The 27,121-nt window shown below is 34.4% G+C and overlaps 1 long non-coding RNA gene across 5 annotated transcripts; it reads right to left on the bottom strand.

Moving 5' to 3' along the window:
• Positions 1-8,065: 8,065 nt before the first annotated feature.
• On the bottom strand, positions 8,066-20,197 carry LOC110622600. Of its 5 annotated transcripts, none has more exons than XR_006350264.1 (5): positions 19,689-20,197; positions 17,435-17,486; positions 17,090-17,218; positions 16,543-16,879; positions 8,066-8,213 (listed from the first exon to the last, which is right to left on the bottom strand). It is a non-coding gene; the product is annotated as an uncharacterized LOC110622600 (long non-coding RNA). The 5 variants fall into 5 exon arrangements; XR_006350265.1 differs by lacking the exon at positions 8,066-8,213 and adding an exon at positions 11,392-11,429; XR_002489138.2 differs by lacking the exon at positions 8,066-8,213 and adding an exon at positions 15,562-15,658.
• Between the last annotated feature and the right edge of the window lie 6,924 nt (positions 20,198-27,121).

Raw genomic sequence — 27,121 nt, 5'->3', positions numbered from 1 at the left:
TTTGTGTCAGCCCTAGATGCTGACTAGTTCCTTTATGTACGTTCCTTATGAACACCTTTTTAGAGTTTACCAACTCTCTTGAATAACAAATGTCACATTCTTGTAGTAAAATTGAACCTTATCATTTCATATCCCTTTTCTCATATGTATTGTGAACACCCTCTATCCATAGGACTTTACACTTTCCTTCTTCAAATAAATTTAGCTTTATTCTTGCACCATTCCTGTAAGCAAAGAAAATACATGAGAGGCCTTTGCCTCAATTCTGTCTTAGGAGGCCTCTTACCTCAATTCTGTCTCTTGCCTCAATTCTATCTCAGGAGGCCTCTTGCCTAAATTATGTCTTAGGAGGCCTCTTACCTCAATTATGTCTCAGGAGGCCTCTTACCTCAATCTGAGTGGAATGGTCGTGGGATTCTCAGATGGCCTCAAGCTCTATTGGCTCATCCTCCCCCTCATCACTCTACCTTAAGGTCATTACTCCCTTTCCAAGGGTCACTAAAAGGGAGTATGTAGCACCTAGTCATTACCCTTTCTCCAGAAGACATTTCTAATGGAGTGTGCAATACTAGGTCATTACCTCTCTCCCAATGATGTCCCTAGTGGAGCGTGCAACACCTCTAGTTAATATGGCTGATCTAGCCCGAAGGCTTACGCTTTTGTCTTCCTTGCCTCACAACGTGTTACTACTCCTCATAGCTTCATAATTAGGAGGTCACTGCCTCCTCCCTTCATCACTTTACACTCAAGATTACCCTGTAACGACCCGGAAATCGGACAGCTACCGGCGCTAGGATCCAGATCGGCTTAAGGCCGCCGGGACCCGTAGCAAGCCTAACGTACGACCTGTTCACCTATTTAATCCCATACATGATCAACATAAACATAAAAATTTTGAACCTTTTACATTCAATCACCAAACTCAACCTGTGCATGCACAACTTATGATCATAAGCATCAAACCCCACACTGGAGTCCTCAACAAATACTCCAATGGGGTAACATAGCATATAATGAGTTTGGTCTAGATAAACATCATTAAACCATTACATTTGAAAGATCATATAACAAGAGGGATTAACATACAAACTAGGGTCAAGTACAACTCTAATCCTCAATAACATCATTATAATACATAACTGTTCAATACTATACTTTACATTACATCATTCTCATGTCCACTTCTAACTATTACATAGACATGACTTTACTCTAGCTGACCTCCTGGTCTATCCCGTACCTGCAAACTTGGGGAAATTTGGGAGTGGGGTGAGCTACTAGAGCCCAGTGAGCAGAATAATAAAACATTGTATTTAAAACATATGATATCATGGAATGCATCACAGCACAAACAAATCACATCAAGGATGAACTTGTCACTATTTAGCCTTCTATACAGTCTAATCATGCCAGGGGCGTAGAGCAGGCATGCCTGGACTTCCATATCATATCATACATATCCAATCGTGCCGGAGGCGTAGAGCAGGCACGCCCGGACTTTCTCTTACATAGTGTCAGGGGCGTAGAGCAGGCACGCCTGGACTTCTATATCCTATCATTATGTCATAACATATGAGGGCTAATGGATCATTCAACATTCATCCGCATCAACAACATAATATGCAATGCAACATATTCGTGAATTCTAATGCAAGCACCCTAATATATCTCATGGCATTCGTGATGCGTGAATCATGCTAAAACTTTCATTGTTTGCTTTGAAACATAGAGACTTATTCCACTCACCTCTGGCTAGCTCTGACAAGACACTGAAGCAGCTGTCTCACTGCTGGGGTCCTCGGTTCCTCGGGTCCGAACCTACACAGGTGGACTCAAATGAGGGACCAAACATACATGAACAAGACTCTAAAATACTCCCCAAAAACCCCCTAAAACACCTTAAAACAATCATAGAAATCATGCAAAGGAAGGCTGGACAGGGCACTTTCGGCGGCAGGTTCGGCGGCCGAAAGTCCCTCCAGAGACGAAAGTCATGCACCTTCGGCGGCACTTTCGGCGGCCGAAGGTTCCTTCCAGAGACGAAACTCATGCATGTTCGGCGGCCGAAACTCCCTTCCAGAGCCGAAAGTCTACTTTCGGGGGCAGGGTTCGGCAGCCAAAGGCTGGCCTCCACAGGCAGGTTCGGCGGCCGAAAGTCCCTTCGGCTGCCGAACCTGAGTTCTTCCAAAGGGCAGAACTCAGCCTCCAACATGCACTTTTGCCTCCCAAAACATTCAATCATGCATTTACCTATTCTACAACAAGCAAACTCAAGCCAACAAGCATATAGGGGTCCCAAACTATCCTAAACCCCAACTACAACACATCAAACATTCAAAAACAACCCACATTGCTCAAAAACTCAACATTAACCCATAAACTCAAAAATAACCTAAACATGCATTTCTACCCCACAAATCATCATAAAACTTACTTAAAACATAAAAGGAGTTAAAGATCTACTCTTACCTCTTGAAGATCGAGAGGAGAGGCGATCTAACTCGGAGATGGGAGAGATCTCGCTCCTTTGGTCTCCAAGCTCCAAAACTTGCTCTTTTTGCTCAAATATCTTCAAACCAAGATAAAACTTGTTAAAACTTAAAGGATTTGACGAAAATCATCAAAAACAACCATGGGAGAGCATGGACTCACCGTTGGCCGAAAATGGGGAGGAAACTCGCCCATTTTGGCCATAGAGCCCTTATATAGGGGCTGGCCAGACCACCCTTCAGCAGCCTAAAGTGCCTCCAAAACTCATGCAAGTTCGGCGGCCGAACATGGGGTTCGGCGGCCGAACCTGAGCCACTTTTGGAAGCCTAACTTGCCCCCCTAAACTATCCCATGTTCGGCGGCCGAACTTGAGGTTTGGCGGCCGAACTTGAGGTTTGGCGGCCGAACTTGAGGTTTGGCGGCCGAACTTGAGGTTTGGCGGCCGAACCTGGAAATGCCTCCTTGGTCATTTTCATTAAAAACTCAACTTCTTTCTTACTTAAATCATAAAACACATTAAAACATTTTATGAAAACATGATTTTACCCTTCTAGAGGTTTTCGATATCCGAGATTCCACCGGACGGTAGGAATTCCGATACCGGAGTCTAGCCAGGTATTACATTCTTCCCCCCTTAAGAACATTCGTCCCCGAATGTTCACCAAACAACACATGCCCCCACCAGGTGTCATTCGCATGAAAGAGGTTTTGGGTGGCCTCAATCTCCCGACAATTTGGCTATCATAGCCAACAACGTTCATTTTTCCCTCTGTAGTGCCTCAAGGCACTTCTAACCAGAATCAATCTCCAACGTGCACGTTCCCCTCTTAGGTGGCATAGACATCCAACAAGGCAGCACAATTCTCACCCTTCTCTCAAGGGCCTTCGTGCGTGTGCCAAACTTTATCATTTCCTTATATTGCTTGTAGATCTTTCTTGCTCTGATACCAATTGTCACAGTTTCAGATTTTAGTAATCGCCCGGAACCGTGCGGCACTTGACTTGAACACCTTCAAGCCAAGTCAGCCTTAAAAATACCCGATACCCTGTGAACATGATTATCCCGATTAGTCAAGGTTATATAAGTGAACATCGAAGTCAACAGGCAGCATTCCATTAGAAGCCTCACAGGAGGCACAAAAGAAAAGAATTGAACATGAGAATTCATGAGCAGGCTACTTATTTTATTTGAAGGGCAAAATAGTAATTATATATTATCATCGACGCAATCATTACAATAATTCTCACCTCTCTTGTAAACAGGGGGGACAGTCTACAAGGGGTGAAGGCACACTTGGGATCTCCGTAGGCTTACGGTAGCCAACTGGGCCCAGCCCCAGCTGGTGGCCAACTAGTCACTCCCCTCTAAAGAGCCTTAGGAACAACTTGGCTTGTAGCAGGAGAAGACATCAACATGTCTCATATGACACCCCTCCAAAATAAATACATGGAAAGGAATTATAACAAACTGTCTCAGCCCCTATCTTCCAAGGGCAAAATAGTAATTATATATTATCATCGACGCAATCATTACAATAATTCTCACCTCCCTTGTAGACAGGGGGGACAGTCTACAAGGGGTGAAGGCACACTTGGGATCTCCTTAGGCTTACGGTAGCCCCAGCTGGTGGCCAACTAGGCCCAGCCCCAGCTGGTGGCCAACTAGTCACTCCCCTCTAAAGAGCCTTTGGAACAACTTGGCTTGTGGCAGGAGAAGACATCAACATATCTCATATGACACCCCTCCAAAATAAATACATGGAAAGGAATTACAACAAACTGTCTCAGCCCTTATCTTCTTAATAATTTCTATTAATTTATCCCATTATTGTTTCCTGGGAACTCTAATATTAAAAAATTACAGTTTTGGTCCCTAAAAACTCTATGACCCTAACACATGCCACCACTTGCCATGTGAATTATTGGAAAGCAAAAAAGTGAAACGAGTGTGAATTATATTATGCACTATTGAATAAAAAAAGGTTTCGTATTTTTTATATTTATATTTTAATTTAAAATTTTGAACACTAAAATTAATTTTTTATATTTATTTCAATTTTAATTATTTTTTAATTAATTTTAATAAAAAAATTTATAATTCATGTGATGTAAAATTATTTCTTAAAAATTTTATTAAATAAAAAAATTTAAATATTTATGTTAATTCATATTTATATTTAAAATTTAAAATTTTATATAATAAAACTAAATCTTGTTTGATCTGTCATAATTATAATTAAAAAATTAAATTGAATCTTACAAGTTAATAATAAATTATAATATAATCTTAAAAATTTTATATGAATAAATATTTAGTCTTTTAAATTAAATTCTATATTAAAAATAAAATTACTTTATATTTATTATATATAATATTAAATAAATATTTTTCATAAATAAATTTTAAAATAAAATATCACATTGTATATTAAAACATTTTATGGAAGATTTATATTTACTATTATGAATTATATATATATTTTTAATATATAAAAAAAATTATATTTTACATTAATAATATTAAATGTATATATTTTATTATGTGAAGTTATCCTTTTATGATTTTTATAAAAATTTATATATGTTAATATTTAATATTTTTATTTTACTTATCTTGTGATATATTAATTTATTAATTGATTTGATAAAAAATTTTATTTTAATATTAAATAAATAAAATATTATATATTTTATTTTATATTTTAATTTTTTATTAAACTATAATATGTTTATAAAAATGAGAATGAAAAAGTAAATAATGAAATTAAAAAAAGTCATTGTTCAAATAAAAATATGTATTTTAAAAATTATTTTATTAGTCAAATAAAATTTTAGGATTATATTATAATTTTTTAATAATTTTTTATATTTAATTTATTAGAACATAATTAACATAAATATAAAAATTTTAATTTTATTATTTAAAATTTAAAATTTTGGACATAAATATAAATTAACGTAAACGTTTTAATTTTTTTTATTTAATAGATTTTTTAAAAAATAATTTTATATGGCATGAATTAATAATTTTTTGATCAAAATTAATTAAAATAAATAGTTAAAATTGAAATAAATGTGAAAAAATTAATTTTATTATTTAAAATTTTAAAGTTAAAAAATAAATATAAAAACTTATAAATGTTTGAATTTTTTTTTATTCAATAAATTTTATATTATTATATTCTTTGATTCGAGGACGAGGGTGAATTAACGTTGAGACTTGGGACGGATCTAGAAATTTAATTCTAAAATCTAATTTTACTGAGTAATTAATAAAGTAAAATGCATAAAATAAATATATATTAAATAAAATATTATAATTAATTTATAATTTATCAATTTTTATTAATTAAAATATATTTTTAATATTTATGAATATATTAAAAAATAAGTTAACGATCAACTGTTCATTTCTCATTTTATTATAAAATTGACGGTTAATAATGTAAAAAAATTTTCAACTATAATTGTGATATATAAATTTGTAAAAAAAATTACTAAAATAATATACTAATTTAATATAATATTTATTATAAATTTTTTATTTAAATTTAAATTATTTAATTAATTATTATAAAAATAAAAGTTTAATTTCATTTTTCTTAAATTTAAATAATCTAATGTATTATCCATAAAATTAATACTTGATTTATATTTAAAAAATTTTAAATTTAAATTATCTAACCTATTATTGATTAAATTTATATTTTTTGAATTGAAATTATTTTTTAAAAATTTAAATAACTCATGAAACTCATTAATTAATAAAACATTTTTATTTATAAAAATTTAAAATTCATTTCTCTAAATTTAAATAGTTTAACAAGTAATTTTAATTATATAAATAGATTAAAAATCAAGTGAGATGATTATTTTTTAATAATAAAAATAGTATTAAAATACATAAATAATTTAACAAAAATTTTATGTTTCGGTGATGAAATTTTAAAAATAAAAAATACATTTTTTAAATTGAAAAAATAAAGAAATAATATGATTAAATAAAAATAAATATTTAAAATTAAATGAATTAAATAGTATAAATATTAAAGGTGAATAAAAATTTATTTGATAATAAAATTAAAGAATTTAATTTTATATAATATAAAATATTTTAATTAAATAATTTTAAAATAAAGATTAACTAGTAAATTTTTAAAATATATAAGAATTTTAATCATAATTTTTTTTATTTGATGTAAAATTATTTAAATATATCTAAATAATTTGAAAATTTTTAAGGAGGACATGATCCCAAGCTGGCTCCGCCCCTGGGCGGGACTCGGGAAAAGAATCAGGTTTGCAGAGGATGGACCATTGGATAAGAAGTTAAGACCTAAATGGGTGCTGGATTAAAAATAAAGCTACCTAGAGAATCTGATTACAGAGAGTTGTTTGTTGGAGAGGTATTGGAGGAATCGAGAGAAAGCTGAATTGAAGCATATTTGCCGCCTTGGATGTGAATACGAGAGAATATATATATATATATATACACATAAATGTCACAGTCATTGATGAGGCATGATGATGAACAAGAACATGTTTGAGTAAACAAAACAATTTCCCTTCGAAATTACGCTCCCCACGCCTCTTTTTTCTTTCTTTCTTTCTTTTTTTTTTTTTTTTTTTTTTTTTTGTTTTTTGTGAATGTGAATATGGTAGTTACTTCTGATAGGACAAACTCGGGACAGTTCCGTCATTACAATTTTTTAAGGGTATAAGGGTGATTCAGTACTTTCCCATCAAGTGATCAAGCATGTGAATATGAGATTTTTCTAGTGAAAAAGACAAAAAAGCATTGAGAGCTTTTCGCCAGTTTCTTTATTGTCTTTGTCAATAATTAATTTTATAAATAGAAATTTCCAGTTTTGTTCTTTATCTGCAAATAATAAGTTTCGTTTGGCCAATTATAAAAAAATTGAATTAATTCATTCAACGAAATACTTAAATCAAACTTGACAAAAACTATAAAAGAAAATTTATAGATTGATAAAGTTGAGAGAGAAAGATAAACAAAGGGAGAAAGAACGTGAGGAACTTTAATTGAATAGTTAATTTGCTAATTTATTAATATTTAATAGAATAAAAGTGATAAGATTGCAATTTGGAATTGATAAAATTATGGCATTTGGTGAGGTTAAATGAGTTTTTAAAGAGTAAATGAACTCAGGTCAGTGATCAAGAGTAGCAAATGAGAGTAATGAAGTTGGGTGATATATTAGGAGAAGGTTAAAGGGTTGTAGATGAATGAATGGTATTCTTTAGAAGACAAAAAAAAAGATTATTCTGTAATGACTCATAAATCGAACCGTTACCGATGATAAGATTATTCTGTAAGGTCGCCGGAATCCATAGTAAGCCTATTATACATTCTGTTACATTTGATATAATCTCATACATGATCACACGAATAACAAAACAAAATCATTACATGAACCAAAACTCGACCTGTGCATGCATCATAACTGAAAATATAAAATCCATACTAAAATTCTCATCAAATGTTTCAATATGGTCAACATAATATGCTTCAAACTCGGTTTAAATATAACTTATACTTAAAAACTTTTACATAAAAGGATCATGAAGCAGAGATTACAAGGAAGAACCTGGGCAAAACACAATTCTAATCTACAAATTAATACATGTCCATAACTATGCTATTACAACAGGCTATATCATCAATTCAGCCGACTTCCCGAGCTAATTCTGATCCTGCAAACCTGAGGTTAGGGGAAAGGGGATAAGTTACAAGAGTCTAGTGAGCAGAACATAACAAAAAACCGGTTCAAGTAAACATATGCTTGTATGAATGCGTCACAACACAAATAATTCACATCAAGAAAGACTTATTATTAGTAACCCTCTACAAATTCTAATAGTGTCCGACCCGTGACAGGTGCTCCTCAGGACTTCCTCTTCAACATAACATAATATGTCCATAATGCCAGGGTGACTATGCGGTTGTCGAAGCCGATAAAAAATAACCTTTTTAGTTATCAACAATTTTACAATTGCAGATAGTGGCAAAATGATCGAATTCACAGGGAATTAATACTTACTTATTTTTCTTAACAAGACCAAGAAAATAAACTGAAAATAAATAAACTGAAAGCAAAATAAAAAAGGGGGTTTTTGAGATTGATTCAATTAAACTAATACTGAAAGTAATAAAATAAAACAAATAATTAAAGTAAATGAATTCAAATATGAGAAAAGCTCTAGTTGAATAATTGGATCCACTTCAGTTGTTGGGATTGATTATTGATACTTAGGTTCCTTTGTTTGATTCAATAAATTAGTTATGGAGATGGAAGATGATTCTCACCACCATATCCCTCCTTAAGCATAAATTAATTAGGGAACGTCCTTGGTCTTTTGGCATCTAATAACTGTCAATTGCATTAAGAAATAGAGAGACCAAATTCTAGCTACCCAAACGCATGGTGATATTGCTAGATCATGCAATTTCCTTAGTTTTTACACCAAGAATTACTTATGTTTGAATAATCCAAGCAATTACGGACTTAAAACTATCCAAACTAACAAATTATTACCTTGCAATCAAGAATCAATTGACCTTATTGATCTAAATAACAAAGCAACAATGGAATTAAGCATGAAATTGCATAAATATTGAAAAACAAAAGATAAACAATGTATGTTTAGATCTCCCAATACATAAAACAACTAAAGTTTCAACCAATCTTCAAATAGAAATAAAGGTTTCAGCCACTCATGGCTGAAACAAAACATAAAACAAAAGAAAAGAAGAAGAGAAGAAGAAGGAGAAGAGTTGCGGCGGTCTTGGATAGCAAAAGGAGAGGTGCGGCCGATTGTGAGATGGGGTAGAGGTCAAGACGTGCGGCACTTAAAAAGATGTATTTATAGCCTTTATGTGCTGCCCTAGCTCTTCCTTGCTGCCCAAGTTGGTCTTCCTTGCCACCCAAGTTGCATTAATGAGGTGGAGCCTCCTTTTGAATTTTGAATTTTGAATGTGTATCTCCTTGAGATTTGGCTTCTTGAATAAGCTGAATTTTGAATTTTGAATGCTCTTGAAGATTTGAAATTTGAATTTCAAATTACTTTTCTTATTTATCTCCTCTTCAGTTGCAACTTGTCATGCTTGTTCTCCTTTGTTCCATTTTAGGCAGTTTTAAGAGTATTTTCTCCATATTACCTCTTTACACCATTTTCTGTAAAATAAGATCAAAACCACAGAATTAGGCAGAAAAAGTGTAAATTAACATTAATAATATCATGATAAAATGGTCTAAATTTGGACTGATCAAATACCCCCACACCTAGCCTTTTGCTTATCCTCAAGCAAATAAACTTAGTCAAACAAGCTCTCTTTGCTACTTGATCCTTTATTTCCACTTAAGTTCTTATTTTAGACCCCTATTTTGAAGCATTGCAGTGAAGAGTGTGTGCACCAAGGTTACTGACTCGCGGTTGTTGAAGCCGGTCAAAAATAACATTTCTGGTTATCAACAATATTACTACTGTAAATAGTGGCAAAGGATCGTACCCATAGAGAATTGAAAACTTCTATATTTTTCTCAACAAGACCAAGAGAATTGACCGAATGAGAAACTGAAAGCAAGTAACTGAAGCAAAATAAAAATAAAGTGCAATAAAAGTAAAATGGGGGGTTTTGAGATTGATTTGATTAAGCAACTACTGAAAGTAATTAAATAAACAAATAATGAAAATAAAATGGAAATCAAATATGAGAAAGGTCTAGTTGAAGAGTTGGATCCACTTTAATTGTTTGGATTGATCATTAAAACTTATGTTCTTTTGATTGATTCAATAGATTAGTTATGGAGATGGAAAACGCTTCTCACCACCATGTCTCTCCTTATGATTGAACCAATTAGGGAACGTCCTCTAATTAATTACTAATTAACAAATTGCCAAGGAACGTCCTTGGGCCTTAGGCATCAAAACAATTGTTAATTGCATGAAGAGATAGAGAGATCCAATCCTAGCTACTCAAACGCATGAGATGTTGCTAGATCATACAATTTTCTTAGTCTTTACACCAAGTGTTCTTATGTTTGAACAATCCAAGCAATTACGGACTTAAAATTATCCAAACTAACAATATATTACCTTGCAATCAAGAATCAAGTGGCCAATTTGATCAAAACAACAAAGCAATAATAGATTCAAGCATGAAATTATATGAATATTAAACAAACCAAAGACAAATAGTTTATGTTCAGATCTCACAATCCATTAAAAAACTTTAGTTTCAACCAATCTTCAACTAGATTAAAAGGTTTCAACCACTCATGGCTGAACCAAAACCAAAAAGTAAAAGAAAAGAAGAAAGGTAGAAAAGAAGGAGAGGTGGAGGCATCGATGAGGCGTGAAGATGATCAAGAGTTGCTCTCGGTTGGTTAAGTGCTTCTTAAATAGGATTAGAGGCTGACCTTGTTGCCCTAGAGGTACTTGCTGCCCAAGTTGTGTCTGAAAAGGAAAGAATTGCATTACAAGCTCTTCAAAAGGAAGGTGGCGCACGGCATGCTCTTCAGAAGGAAGGTGTGCGCGCGGATGGATGTGCAGAAGGGAAAGATATTCTGTCCAGTTTTTCCTTTTTAGGTGGAGCCTTCGTTTGAATTTTGAATGCTGAATGTAGAAGAGGCAAGTGCGTCTTCTTGAAATCTTGTTACCTAAATAGGAAGATCTGACTGCCGCAGTGTGTGCACATCTTTGAACAAGGAAAGAAAGATCTGCGATTTGAATTTCAAATAATCTTCTGACTGAGCTTTCCTTATTTGTTTTTGCTTCTGCACTTTCCTTATTTGAAAACTTTCCTTTTCTGAAAACTTTCCTTATTTGAAAACTTTCCTTTTTGGCACTTTCCATATTTGACACTTCTTGGCAGTTTTAAGAGCATTTTCTCCAGATTGTCTCTTTACACCTAATATCTGCAAAACATTATTAAAACCACAAAATTAGGTAGAAAAGATGTAAATAAACATCAATAATATCATGATAAATTGGACTAAAATATGCTCTATCAAATACCCCAACACCTAGCCTTTTGCTTGTCCTCAAGCAAATAAATATAGTCAAACAGGCTTTCTTTGCTACTTGATCCTTATTTCCACTTAAGCTCTTACTCTAAACACCTATTTTGAATCATTGCAGTGAAGAATATATGCATGAAGGTTACTCACCTTCTTTCCTTGTTTCCCTTTACTTACCATGGCTAGGATTTGTTTTCCTCAAGAGAGAGATTACACATGCACATATTATTTGTTCAATTAAGACTCTTTCTAGCTTTCAGAGTGATTTGCCCTTACCTTGAAGTACTATATTCAGCCTTTTGCACTTAAGTTTTTCTTGAAAAAAGTCACCAACCTTTTGACGTGAAGGTACATATTTGTGATACCCACCCCCAGTTACTCAGTTGGTCACCTGTCCAAGTGGCTACTAGCTCTGTTCATAGTCTTTCAACCATTGGAACAGTTTTCAATTTGTGCTCATGAAGTCTAAGCCTTTGCTGAATTTCTTTAATCAATGCATTGAGCATATCAACTCCAATTGCTAAAACAAGTCATGTTAAGTTCATTCACACAATTTTCAATTTATTCTCTCTAATGAGTGTCATCAATATATTTTTTACCATGGCAAGCTCAAAAATTCAATTCAAAAGGCCATTCTCAAACATGAATATAACTCACTGCAATTGATTCAACATAAGTTTAAAGAGTCATCACATCAATGGGATCATAGAAAGAAAAGCTCATTCAACATAATTCATAAGTTTGAGTAAAGCAAATAAAAAAGAAGAAGATTCTGGTTGTGTGTGTTATTGAAAGCAAAAAGTGAAAACAAACTAAAAGAAAACTGAAAGGAAAAATCGCATAAACTAAAGAAAGAAAAGAAAAAAAAAATTCGCAAATTTGAAAGGAGAAGAAGAAGAAGAAGAAGAAGAGATATGCACCCCCACACCTAAATCATGCATTGTCCTCAATGTATAAGAAACATAAAAGAACAAAGGAAACTAAGTACTCCTCTGGGGTGTGGTGTGCATGGTGTGATCACTAGGTTAGCATCACTGTATCCTTCTAATACAGTGAGAAATCCATTATATAAGATATCATAGTTCATGGTACCTCTCAAATATTTTATTAGTCTAACTAATGCAACCCAATGATCAGCATAATTGATAAGCATGCAATCATAAGTTTTTGAACCTACTTTTCATTTTTTAGGATCAGGAACATTTACTTTAGCAAGACACCCCCACACTTTTAAATATTTTAAGTTAAGTGTATAACCTTTTCAAAGTTCATAGGATGTTTTATCAGTTTTCTTATAGGGTATCCTATTTTGTATATAACAAGCAGATAATAAAGGTTCCCCCAAAGGTTATTAGGTGAGGAAAAACTTATTAATAGAGTATTCATCATTCTTTTAATTTTTTATTTTTTTCTTTTTGCTACTCCATTGGATTCAGGTGAATAAGGTGGAGTAAATTCATGAATTATTCCTTCTCTTTCACAAAAGTCATTAAATGAGAAATATTCTCCACCTCTATTTTATCTAATCCTTTTTATTTTTCTATTTAATTGATTTTCTACTTCAGCTCTATATAATTGAAACATATCAAATGCTTCATCTTTGTTTCTAAGTAAATATACTTTAGTATATCTAGAATAATTGTAATATCCTGCTAGACTTCGGTGTCGGAATTCCAACCTTCCGACGGAATCCCCATTGGAATTCGAAATCTCGAATACCAGACCCTCTTAGAAGGGTAAAATACATTTTTACAAAATGCTTTTCATGATTTTATTGATTGGTTTTGAGTTAAAGTTTTAAAATGAAAGAAAAATACTTTTGAGGGACAAGCCCAGGTTCGGCCGCCGAACATGGTGCTGCCGCGGGAGCTCTCCTTTCGGCCCCCGAAGGTAGTCTGGCCAGCCACCTATAAGAGGCCACCAGTCCAAAAATGGGGGAGTTTCTCTCTCTATTTTCGGGCAAAGGTGAGTTCCTGCCCTTCTTTTGATGATTTTATATTTTTTCTTCAAATCCTCATGAGTTTTCGCTTGTTTTTGAAGTTTTGAGATTGGATCAAAGATTTTAAAGTTGGGAGCTCATGTCTCCTCAACTCCAAGCTTGGGTTGCATCTACCTTAGATCTTCCAGAGATAAGTGTAGATCCTTGCCTTTTTATATGTTTTAAGTAAGTTTTAAAAAGGGTTAAGGGTTAAAAATGCATGATATGGCTAGAACTAAGGTTATAGACTTTGAGTTGGGTTTTGGTGAATGTATGCTCTCTCTTGTGTTTTGTTGTTGTTTGTTGGGGTTTAGGCTAGTTATTATACCCCTTATGCATGTTGGAGTGAGTAGGCATGTTGGAGTGAGTAGGCATGTTGTGGGAAGTTGGGTGTGAGGATTTGAGAGTTTTGGGGCTGAAATGTATAGGGCAGAATCGGGTTCTGCCATCCTGGAGAACCCAGGTTTGGCTGCCAAAGTAGGGTTCGGCCGCCGAACCTGCATGGGAGGCAGCCTTTTGGCCGCCTAACTTGCCCTAGAAAGCATGCACTTTTGGATCTGTAAGGGAGTTTCGGCCGCCGAACCCGCCTCCGAAAGTCCCTGACTTTCGAATCTATGGAGGACCTTCGGCCGCCGAACCTGCCCCCGAATGACCCCGACTTTCGAATCTATAGAGGACCTTCGACCGCCGAACCTGCCACCGAAAGTCCTCTGCCCAGCCTTCCTTTGCTTATTTTATATGCATGTTTTGTGATATTTTAGGGGGTTTTTAAGGAGTTGTTTAGAATCATATAATAGTTGTGTTGGTCCCTTATTTGAGTCCACCTGTGTAGGATCGGACGAGGGAGACTGTAGAGGCCATCAGTGAGCCAGCTGCGTCCTTGTCAGTCGAGCGTTAGCCAGAGGTGAATAGAACTGAACTATATTTTAAAGTAACTAAATTTTTTTAAGCATATTCATGCATCACGAATGCCATGTTATGTATTAGGTTGTTTTGCATTGGAATTCATGAATATGATGCATTGCATAAATTATTGTTGATGTGGATGAATGTTAGATGACCCACTAGCCCTCGAGCAGGTATGATATGATACGGATATGGAAGACCAAGGCTGCCCATTCTACGCGCCCTGGCACGATGTAAGGGAAAGATCAGGGCTGCCCATTCTACGGCCCTGGCATAGTTGAATATGTTATGTTATGTTTAAGAGGAAGTCCTGAGGAGCTCCGTCGAGGGCCGGGCATTATTTGGATATATAGAGGGTTACTGGTGACAAGTCCATCCTTGATGTGTATTGTTTGTGTTGTGATGCATTTCATGAGAGCATATGTTTATTAAATTGTTTTTATGTTCTGCTAGGTTTGCAGAATCAAGAATAGTTCGGGAAGTCGGCTAGAGGCTGGTATAAGTTTATGTAATAAAATAGTAGTGGACATGTACTACGTAATGGATTAGATTTGTGCTTTGCCCTAGTTTATGTTTAGTAATCCCTGTTTATCATGATCTTTATGTAAAAATTTTTAATGATAAGTTATGTTGAACCAAGCTTGAGGCATGTGATGTTGACCATACTAGAGCATTTGATAAGGGCTCTAGTGTGGGTTTTATGTATACAGGTTATGATGCATGCACAGGTTGGGCTTGGTATATGAAATGAAAAATTTTTTATGAAAATGTATGATCATGTGTGGGATTTTATCAGGTACACAGGATACTTAATAGGCTTTAGTAGAACATAATTTAGTCCATATTATCATGATGTTATTGATGTTAATTTACACTATTTCTGCTTAATTTTGTGGTTTTAATCTTATTCTGCAGAAAATGGTGTAAAGAGACAATTTGGAAAAAAATGCCCCTAAAACTGCCTTAATTGGAGTAAAGGAGAGCAAGCATGCCAAGTGCAACTGAAAGGAGCCAAATAAGGAAAGTAATTTAAAATTCAAATTTCAAATCCTTAAGAGAATTCAAAATTCAAATTCAAGATTCAGCACATTAAGGAAAGTGCTAAATAAGGAAACTGCAGTCAAAAGGGCAGTTTGAAATTCAAGATCTTCAAGAATCCTTTTCCTTATTTAAGAAGCCAAATTTTCACTGCATCACTCCCAATCACTGTCCACAATATCACTGTCCACAATTTTGATGATAGCTACCATAAGGTAAATGGGGTTAGAATTTTAATCACAAGTAGTACAGTATGTAAGAATTTCAAGGAATAATGACTAAACACAGCTAACAGAAGTGGCAGCCATTAAATTGATTTTAAGTAACCAAATAGCAAATAATCAGATTAATAATCAAATAATCAGATTAATAGTTTACATGGGGCCTTGAGGGTTACATTAAGGTCAAGGTTGGTGATGGGCAACTATAGAGAGGCTTGCACACAGAAAGCCAGAGGGTATGGCCTCTAACAAATCTGTCAGATGAAATATCAAACAATTAAAGCCTCTGCTATCAAAATTGCAGATAGTAATTAGTTCAATCAGGCAAAACTTGCACTTCTAGTTCTATATCAAGAGCCTAAGAAATTATATCAAGTATGAAAACAAAAACAGGTTCCAGCTTCTACAAAATCACTCATAAAAAGCAGTCATTAGGAATAAAATAGACAGTAAGACACTCCACAAAACAAAGGAGAGAAAATGATTGCAAAATTACTTAAACAAATGAGGATTACATAACCATAATTAATTTACAGTAGCAAAAGATTTTCACCAATTTGATTAAATCAGGTCCAATTCCTAAAAGTACAACACAGGAGCACGAAAGTAAACTCAACAGGATTTAACCAAGAAATAAAGAAAGAAAAGAATATCATATATGCACAACATAAACATGCTTATTAAGAAGATTAACTTGAGAACCAATCCAATTTTGAGAACCAATCCAAGAAGATTATAACCAATCCAATTTTGATTATCAAAAAATTTGATTGCAAACCTAAAGAGAGTTCCAGTCAAAGGAGATGTAATATCTAAATGACCAAACCAGAACCCTGGCTATTTCAGCGAACAGAGTTTCAACAAGTACCTGGCTATTTCAGCTTGCCGCCTGGCCTGTTCAGCGATCAAGGTGGATCTAGATCGCCTGCCATTAAACTCAAGGTCTGCAGCCATCAAACCTTGTTTCAAGTATGAATAGACCCCATTCAAAAGAGCTCAAACCAATCAAAGATGCTTAGAGGAGTGACAGCAATTATAATTTTTAGAAACTCTATGTTATCGAACTTCAAGTATGAATAGAGAATATGAGAGAATAAAGTTATTAGAGGAAAAACCTTGGCAAAGCACCAGCTTCTGCAGCTTGTTTCAAGTTCTGCACCCGATTCTTCCCTTGTTTTTCCGACTCTATGGATCCTCCCCTGGCTCTGCAGAAAATGCAACCATTCATGTGTAAAGCATATTTAAAAGCTTATATATTTCCGAATAAAAGCCTAATATTTTGCAATATAATTGCGTGTTAAAAAGATTCCAAATAAGTACTATCTTTTAAAATATTTTTCCAAAGAAAAATGATACTAAAAGCAACATTCACAATTAGGTTTTCCCTGATATGACAATATTCACTGTAGCATTACCGTCAGTCATCTTGGCCTCAATGATGGGAATATCTTCATCATCATTAACACGATCATACCCATAACGACGCTTCCAAGTGCCAGTTTGTTCATCCCACACCACCTTGTCTTTCTTTCGATTCTTTGTACCTGCGAGAAACATCAACTAGATATAATCAATCACACCAGCTTTGAATGAGAGAAATTAAGATTCAGCCAAAACTTTCAATTGAACAGACTGAGATATTCTCACAAGTCATAATCCTAAAATCCAAAAATCTCAATTAGATTTAATTGAACACAAGAATTCGTTCCTCCATAATATACTTTTTACTCAGGTAGCAGACAATAGTTGAGATAAAATACCTTTCACTTAGGCAAACAATTCCAACTTTGTTGGAGGTTTGGGCTTTGGCAACTGAAAATAGAGCATAACAAGCTAATGAGTTATCATGCTAAACCAAAAAAAGGAAATTTTGTAGCAGCTTACTCATTATTGAAAAATGATGAGACAAATAAAAAAATGCAATATTTAATATAAGAATTCAACAACAGCATATCAACTTAAAAGAACTGATACAATTATTATTATTATTATTATTATTATTATTATTATTATTATTATTATTATTATATATTTTTTTTGGGGGGTGTTTGAAAGGAGGAGGGGGTGTGGAATATAAAGGGAAGAATACAAAGGAAGGAAAAAAAAGAGTATTCTGCATGGTATTTTGTTTCTCAATTACTTCATTTCCATCTTCCTAGGATTAGGCATAAACACTTCCTACAGATCTGCATGATGTAGTCCCTGAACTTTTGGGATAACTCATCTCTTCCGTTAAATTTGTTTGTAAAAGTAATGACTTGGACTTGGAGTATCACAATACCAATTAGCAATAATTTCTCTCCCCTAAAATGGCCATAGTGGATCCAACTGAGTGAAAAAAAATAATAATCGTGAAAATCAGGAACATCAATTCTTCCCATTTATGATAGAAGGGCCCTTTGAAACTTCCTTTCATGCAGAAGAGGGAAATGACCGCTAACTGTTATTCTGGTTTGTGGGTTCCCAAGTCATACTTGTTTGCCAACATAAACAAATTTTGGGTGCCAACAGATGGGTTTAGTTGCACCATTTTGTCAACTTCAAATATTTGATAGTTAATATATACACTATTTAGTATATATAATTTTAGCTATTCATACTCTGCAATTTATCCATAATATTCCGTTGTCTAACTAAAATTAATTGATTAAGGTAATATTAATTTAACATTGGTGATTTTTAATTTAATCTTAGTATTTTAATCTTAATTTAAAAAACTATTCATATAAATTTAATATATTAATATTAAAATTACTATTATCATATATATTATAAATTGAATAATATTTAATATAAAAACTATTAATTGAATAATATATAATATAAATTTAATATATTAATATTAAAATTAATAATATTATAATATCAATACTTTTAATACTAATTAAAATGATATTTTATGATAGTTTTATTTTTTACAAATTAAATATTGTTTGAGAATAAAAAACATTAAATAATTTGTAATGGACACTTCTTTAAGAAACCAGTAAGAATCTGTGCTATCCTTATTCTTTTGGTACACTTAGCAAACACTTCTATCAAATGAGTTTAAATTTGGAATCTCAGACCAACACTTCTACCAAATCAGTTTAAATGAACGTAATGGACAAACAGAGGCATAATTCACCTGAAATTCTAAACCTAAATCCTATGTTCCAAAATCTGAATAGCAGCAAAATGTGTAAAAAGCTTTTATATATCATTGTCACTCAGTGCAACCCTTAATCATAACATATTAGTATTGGACGGGAACCTAGCACATTTCTCCAAGCTGGTAAAGAAACGATATAAACTCAATAACACCAAGGGAGATTATCAGACTCCAATCTTTAAGAAACCAGCAAGAATCTGTGCTATCCTTATTCTCTTGGGATACTTAGCAAACACTTCTATCAAATGAGTTTAAATTTGGAATCTCAGACAAACACTTCTACCAAATCAGTTTAAATGAAGGTAATGGACAAACAGAGGCAGCAATGAGTCAAAATAAACCATTTCAAATCATGATACGAGACACATCACAAATTCCAGCAATTGGTACAGTTAACAAGAGTGGTGTAATATGATCTGCATTAGTAGGCTAACAATGCCAGTGAAATCCACTACACTAAGATTAAACATGAAAATATTTGACGCAGACATCAGATGTAAACACCCAATATTTAGACGAGGAAACTATATAGACTGCCTTATGAATCCTTTCTCTAGTCTGGGTAAAATCATATTTCAGAAAGCATTCATGAAACAAATGAATAATGAGATTCACGCCAGAATATTTGTTGGGAACAAAAACTAAAATAATGAAATTCAAGAAAACTAAATTAATTCCACCATATTAAAATTAGACTGTATGTCCCTGACAAGACTTCACAGGTTTAAAACCTAAATTACAGTATAACATAGCATTTTACACGAAACAGTTCATTTACTTTCCATGGACAGTTTCTAATGGACTGGAGAGCGACATTTAACCAACACTTTTCTCTGATCCAAATGTAAAAAAAAATTACTTACCTTTTACAGTTGCTGATGAGGACCGAGGAGGCGAGGACTGAGAACTGAGAAAGACTGAGGACTTGAGGAAGACAGAGGATTGAGGACAACCAAGTTGCTGACAACATTGAGAGCCGATGGACTGGAGAGCGACGGCCGAAGATTGCGTGGAGAGCGACGACCGACGATTGTGTGGAGACTGGAGAGAGAGACTAGAGAGCTACAGTGAGGTAAGGAGGAGTCGGCGACTCAGCGTTACAAGTGAAGATCGACGACCCGAGTTAGCCGCGATGGTTAATCGGTCTATGTCGGGAGGAGAGTGGAGGTTGGACGGTGGACAGTGGACCCGCTGGAAGTGGTGGAGCTCAGTGCTCAGAGAAGAGGCACAGGCATGTGTGACGGGAGGGTGAGGCGGCGTAGAATTGATATTACAGATTAGCGTCTCTACTCTCAGTGGCACAGCTTTTAGATTTAGGGCAAATAAGCTTATAAGGGTACATTACAAAACGACGTAGTATAGGTGATTTTGGTTCGGTCAGAAATCGAATTGAATCGATCCGGTCTGATTCGGTTCGATTCGGTTCGGTTTGATCGGTTTCAATTTTTAATAATTTTTTTTTATTTTTTACACTTTATTTTTAGTATTTTAAAATTTAATTAAAATATTTTAATCTTAATATGATTTAATTTCTCTATATTATTGAAAAAACATATTATTATCATTAATCGGTTCGGTTCGATTTTTTCATTTTTTCTGATCAAAATCGAACCGAATCGAAATAATCGAAAATTTTAAAATTAAAAACCGAATCAAACCGAAATGTATAAAAACCGAACCAAATTTTCAAATCGGTTCGGTACGGTCGGTTTTTTCGGTTTGAACCGATTTCTGCTCCCTTCTAGGATTAGGGTTAATTTTGTTAGGAATTAGGGATTAAGGATTAGAAATTAGGGATTAGGATTAGAGATTATAGTTAGGGATTAGGGATTAGGGATTAGAGATTAGGGATTAGGGATTAGAGATTAGGATTAGTTTTGTTAGGAATTCGAGATTAATTAGGAATTAGAGTTAGAGATTAATTAGGGATTAGGAATTAGGAATTAGGGTTAATTTTATTAGGGATTAGGGATTAATTAGGGATTAGAGATTAGGGATTAGGATTAGGGATTAGGTTAGAGTATCCTTAAATTATCAAAACGACGTCATTTCACTTAATTTAAAATTTAAAATTTTAAATAAAATAAAATTTAATTAAAAATCAAATTAAAATTTTAAAATTGGAATGGTTGCTGATTGGTCGCTATTTAGCGACCAATCTAATTAGTCGCTAAATATGGTCGCAAAATATTTCCGCCCAAAATGTAGTCGTAATTTCGTCGCAAATATGGTCGCAAATATCTCGCGCCACTAATTCCTGCTAAATTTAGCGACGATTTAAGATTTGGTCACTAAATAGCGACCAAATAACGACCAATTTTTGGTCGTTGAGCTTTTTGTTAAATAAAAATATTATTTCATTCATGTAGTAGCAGAATGGTCGCTGATTGGTCGCTATATAACTACCAAAAATTTTGGTCGCTAATTTTGGTCGCAATTTCACAGTTTTTTGTAGTGAAGGCTGCCCATTCTACGCGCCCTGGCACGATGTAAGGGAAAGATCAGGGCTGCCCATTCTACGCCCCTGGCATAGTTGGATATGTTATGTTATGTTTAAGAGGAAGTCCTGAGGAGCTCCGTCGAGGGCCGGACATTATATGGATATATAGAGGGTTACTGGTGACAAGTCCATCCTTGATGTGTATTGTTTGTGTTGTGATGCATTTCATGAGAGCATATGTTTATTAAATTGTTTTTATGTTCTGCTAGGTTTGCAGGGTCAAGAATAGTTCGGGAAGTCGGCTAGAGGCTGGTATAAGTTTATGTAATAAAATAGTAGTGGACATGTACTATGTAATGGATTAGATTTGTGCTTTGCTCTAGTTTATGTTTAGTAATCCCTGTTTATCATGATCTTTATGTAAAAATTTTTAATGATAAGTTATGTTAAACCAAGCTTGAGGCATGTGATGTTGACCATACTAGAGCATTTGATAAGGGCTCTAGTGTGGGTTTTATGTATACAGGTTATGATGCATGCACAGGTTGGGCTTGGTATATGAAATGAAAATTTTTTTATGAAAATGTATGATCATGTATGGGATTTTATCAGGTACACAGGATACTTAATAGGCTTTAGTAGAACATAATTTAGTCCATATTATCATGATGTTATTGATGTTAATTTACACTATTTCTGCTTAATTTTGTGGTTTTAATCTTATTCTGCAGAAAATGGTGTAAAGAGACAATTTGGAAAAAATGCCCCTAAAACTGCCTTAATTGGAGCAAAGGAGAGCAAGCTTGCCAAGTGCAACTGAAAGGAGCCAAATAAGGAAAGCAATTTAAAATTCAAATTTCAAATCCTTAAGAGAATTCAAAATTCAAATTCAAGATTCAGCACATTAAGGAAAGTGCTAAATAAGGAAACTGCAGTCAAAAGGGCAGTTTGAAATTCAAGATCTTCAAGAATCCTTTTCCTTATTTAAGAAGCCAAATTTTCAAGATGCACATTCAGATTTTGAAATTCAAATTCAGCTTGTCAAAGAAGCCAAAGAAGTCACACATGCCACACATGCCTTGCACATTCAAAATTTGAAATTGCAAAGAGAGGCTTCACCTCATCAATGCAAGATTTGGGGCAGCACCTTGGGCAGCACGTGGACATCAACTTGGGCAGCAGCTGGGGCATCACAAGAACTCTATAAATTCATCTCCAAGGCTGCCGCACAGTCCCTTAAGCACTTCAAGACCAATTCGGCCAAGAAGGGCCAATCGGCCGCCCATCTCTCCAAGGCTTCTCCAATTCAGTTCTTCACCTTTCTTCTTTCTTTTCTTTTATTTTCTATTTTGGTTCAGCCATGAGAGGCTGAAACCTTTTATTCTAGTTGAAGATTGGTTAAAACTAAGGTTGTTTTATGGATTGTGAGATCTGAACATAAACTATTTGTCTTTGGTTTGTTCAATATTCATACAATTTGGTGCTTGAATCTATTATTACTTTGTTGTTTTGATCAAATTGGCCACTTGATTCTTGATTGCAAGGTAATTGATTGTTAGTTTGGATAATCTTTAGTCCGTAATTACTGGAATTATTCAAACATAAGAACACTTGGTGTAATAACTAAGGAATTGCGTGATCTAGCAACATCTCATGCGTTTGAGTAGCTAGGATTGGATCTCTTTATTTCTTCATGCAATTGATAATTGTTTTGATGCCTAAGGCCCAAGGACGTTCCTTAGCAATTTCTTAATTAGTAATTAATTAGAGGACGTTCTCTAATTGATTTAATCTTAAGGAGAGACATGGTGGTGAGAAGCGTTTTCCATCTCCATAACTAATCTATTGAATCAATCAAAAGAACATAAGTTTCAATGATCAATCCAAACAACCGAAGTGGATCTAACTCTTCAACTAGACCTTTCTCATATTTGATATCTCATTATTTCTTTTTACTATTTGCTTCTTTTATTGTTTTCAGTTTTAGATTGCTTGAATCAATCTCAAAACCCCCCATTTTACTTTCAGTTTAGTTGGTTTCAGATTTATCTCGTTTCAATTTATTTGCTTTCAATTTATTTCGCTTTCAGTTATTTGCTCTCAGTTAATTCTCGTTTCAGTTATTTGCTTTCAGTTAATTCTCGTTTCAGTTTATTTCTTTTTCAGTTTATTTTTATTTCAGTTAATTCTTTTGGTCTTGATAAGAAAAATAAGTAAGTTTTTAATTCCCTGTGGATTCGATCCTTTCACCACTATCTATAGTTGTAAAATTGTTGATAACCAGAAAGGTTATTTTTGACCGGCTTCGACAACCGCGAGTCAAAAATTGGCACCTTTGCCGGGGAATTGATTTAACTTATTTGTTTTTCTTTCATGACCAGATCTGCACTCAAGGACATTTTCCCTTAAGATCCAAAAAAAAAAAAAAAATTTGAAGCACACAGTCAAAAAGCCTGCCATCACAGAATTGATCATGGATGAGGTAAGTACATATACTCTCTCTTCTCAACTTTCTGAACTAACCTCTGCCATGACAAATTTCTTCATAGGTCGAGCTCAACAATTTCAGCCACCAAGGCTATATAGGATCTGTGCATATGTGGGACACCCAACTGATCAATGTCCTACACTCTATGAGTATGACCAACTAGTACATGAATTTGGAGGATTCGATAGTTAGTCTAGACGTACATTTGGAGGATTCTACGAACAGCCAAGACATGATCCCTACTTTGACACATACAATTCAGGTTGGGGAGACCATCCAAACTACGGCTATGCTGGAGCTAACAATTACCAAAATTATCAAGGATATCAAGCCCAACCAGCACCTCCAAGTTCCATCCAGCACCTGGAAAAGATGATGGAAACAATGGTAAGTTCCATGCAAAGCATGCGACAGGACATAGGACAGCTGACTGCATCTATGAGCAGATCTGAATCCCAAGGCACCTCAATGAAGGAAAACATGTTAAGAAGAGAGGAAGAGCTTCAAGATGAGACAGATGATGAAAGTTCACAAGTACAAAAACAAGCTACTGAAGAGAAACAACCAGAATACTGTTTGTCCAAACAAACTGATCAAACAGAACTTGTTGATAGTTTAGATATCATTGATTATTTGAGCAAAGATGTTTTTGATATAAATCAAGATGATATTCTGAACAATGATTTATGCAGGGAAGAGAGCCAGAAAGAGCGAAAACTGAAAGAAACCGACTGTTGCATCCAACAGGTGGACTGCAGCCATGCGCAGAATGAAGAAAGCTCAATTGCACCTCTTCAGCTTCCATCACATGAAACTCCTTCTAGCCTTCCATTGCAGACCAATCTTGCACAAGAAGGAGTACTTGAAAGCCTTTCAGGTGCGTCCTTTCATCTTCAATAGCAGATCAGTCCTTTTCAGCTCCCCTTTCAGTCAGATCTTGCGCAGAAGAAGTAAACTGAAACCAATTCAGCCATAGATCCAATGCCAACAGCCAATGCTCACAAGGAACAAATGGTATTCCAAGCACCTGAACCAAAGGACCATGCGTATCAATGCCTTCCCAAACCTCCGAATAAGGTAGAGTTTGTTTTGCCTGAATTCAGTACTAAATTGCAGCTAGCCATAGAGAAACATGAATTGGAGTTCAAAATGTTGCCCAACCATCTCAAGAATGCAAACATGAGAGCTAGAGGCACACCTCATCTGAAAGAGTATAAGCTAATCATGTTACTTCATGAGTATATGAAAAAAGTAGGATGGGTTATGACCAAATCAAAAGGAGTGCTACACTTTCTACTCAATTCAGTTGGGACTCTTTTCCCTTCCCTAATTACTTGAGCCTTGATCAAGTGGATCACACCATACATACCACACCCAGGGGAGTACTCAGTTTTCTTTTGCATTTTAATATTTCCTATACATTGAGGGCAATGCATGATTTAGGTGTGGGGGTGCATATATCTGAATCTTTTCATTTCATCCTTTCAGTTTTTGCGAAATTTTTTCTTTTTTTTTTCCTTTCAGTTTTTTGCGATTTTTCTTTCTTTTTCTTTCAGTTTTTGCATTTTTTTTCCTTTCAGCTTTCTTTTAGTTTAAGCGTTCAATAACACACAACCACAATCTTCTTCTTTTTTAATTTGCTCTACTCAAACTGATAGACTATGTTGGATGAGCTTTTCTTTCCATGACCCTATTGATGTGATGACTCTTTAAACTTATGTTGAATCAATTGCAGTGAGTTATATTCATGTTTGAGAATTATCTTTTGAATTGAATCTTTGAGCTTGTCATGGTGAAAAATGTATTGATGACACTCATTAGAGAGGATGAATTGAAAATTGTGTGAATGAACTTAACATGACTTGATTTAGCAATTGGTGTTGATTTGCTCAATGCATTGATTAAAGAAATTCAGCGAAGGCATAGACTTCAAAAGTACAATTTGAAAACTGTTCCAATGATCGAAAGACTATGAACAGAGCTAGTAGCCACTTGAACAGGTGACCAACTGAGTAACTGGGGGTGGGTATCACAAATATGTACCTTCATGTCAGAAGATTGGTGACTTTTTCAAGCAAGATTAATGTGCAAAAGGCTGACTAAAGTACTTCAAGGTAAGGGCAAGTCACTCTGAAAGCTAGAAAGAGTCTTAACTAAACAATAACATGTGTATGTGTAATATCTCTCTTAAGGAAAACAAATCCTAGCCATGGTAAGTAAAGGGAAACAAAGAAAGAAGGTAAGTAACCTTGATGCATATATTCTTCACTGCAGTGATTCAAAATAGGTATCTAGAGTAACAGCTTAAGTGGAAATAAAGGATCAAGTAGCAAAGAGAGCTTGTTTGACTAAGTTTATTTGCTTGAGGACAAGCAAAAGGCTAGATGTGGGGGTATTTGATAGAACATAATTTAGTCCATATTATCATGATGTTATTGATGTAATTTACACTATTTCATCTTAATTTTGTGGTTTTAATATTATTCTGCAGAAAATAGTGTAAAGAGACAATTTGGAGAAAATGCCCCTAAAACTGCCTTAATTGGAGCAAAGGAGAGCAAGCATGCCAAGTGCAACTGAAAGGAGCCAAATAAGGAAAGCAATTTGAAATTCAAATTTCAAATCCTTAAGAGAATTCAAAATTCAATTTCAAGATTCAGCTCATTAAGGAAGTGCTAAATAAGGAAAGTGCCAAATAAGGAAAGTGCAGTCAAAAGGGCAGTTTGAAATTCAAGATCTTCAAGAATCCTTTTCCTTATTCAAGAAGCCAAATTTTCAAGATGCACATTCATATTTTGAAATTCAAATTCAGTTTGTCAAAGAAGCCAAAGAAGTCACACATGCCTTGCACATTGAAAATTTGAAATTGCAAAGAGAGGCTTCACCTCATCAATGCAAGATTTGGGGAGCACCTTGGGCAGCACGTGGACATCAACTTGGGCAACAGCTAAGGCATCACAAGAACTCTATAAATTCATCTCCAAGGCTGCCGCACAGCCCCTTAAGCACTTCAAGACCAATTCGGCCAAGAAGGGCCAATCGGCTGCCCATCTCTCTAAGGCTTCTCCAATTGGGTTCTTCACCTTTCTTCTTTCTTTTCTTTTATTTTCTATTTTGGTTTAGCCATGAGAGGCTGAAACCTTTTATTCTAGTTGAAGATTGGTTAAAACTAAGGTTATTTTATGGATTGTGAGATCTGAACATAAACTATTTGTCTTTGGTTTGTTCAATATTCATACAATTTGGTGCTTGAATATATTATTACTTTATTGTTTTGATCAAATTGGCCACTTGATTCTTGATTTCAAGGTAATTGATTGTTAGTTTGGATAATCTTTAGTCCGTAATTGCTGGAATTATTCAAATAT

Source organism: Manihot esculenta, chromosome 1 (genome assembly GCF_001659605.2).
Source record: "Manihot esculenta cultivar AM560-2 chromosome 1, M.esculenta_v8, whole genome shotgun sequence".
Lineage (NCBI taxonomy): Eukaryota > Viridiplantae > Streptophyta > Magnoliopsida > Malpighiales > Euphorbiaceae > Manihot > Manihot esculenta.
This window is presented reverse-complemented; position numbering and strand designations above follow the sequence as displayed.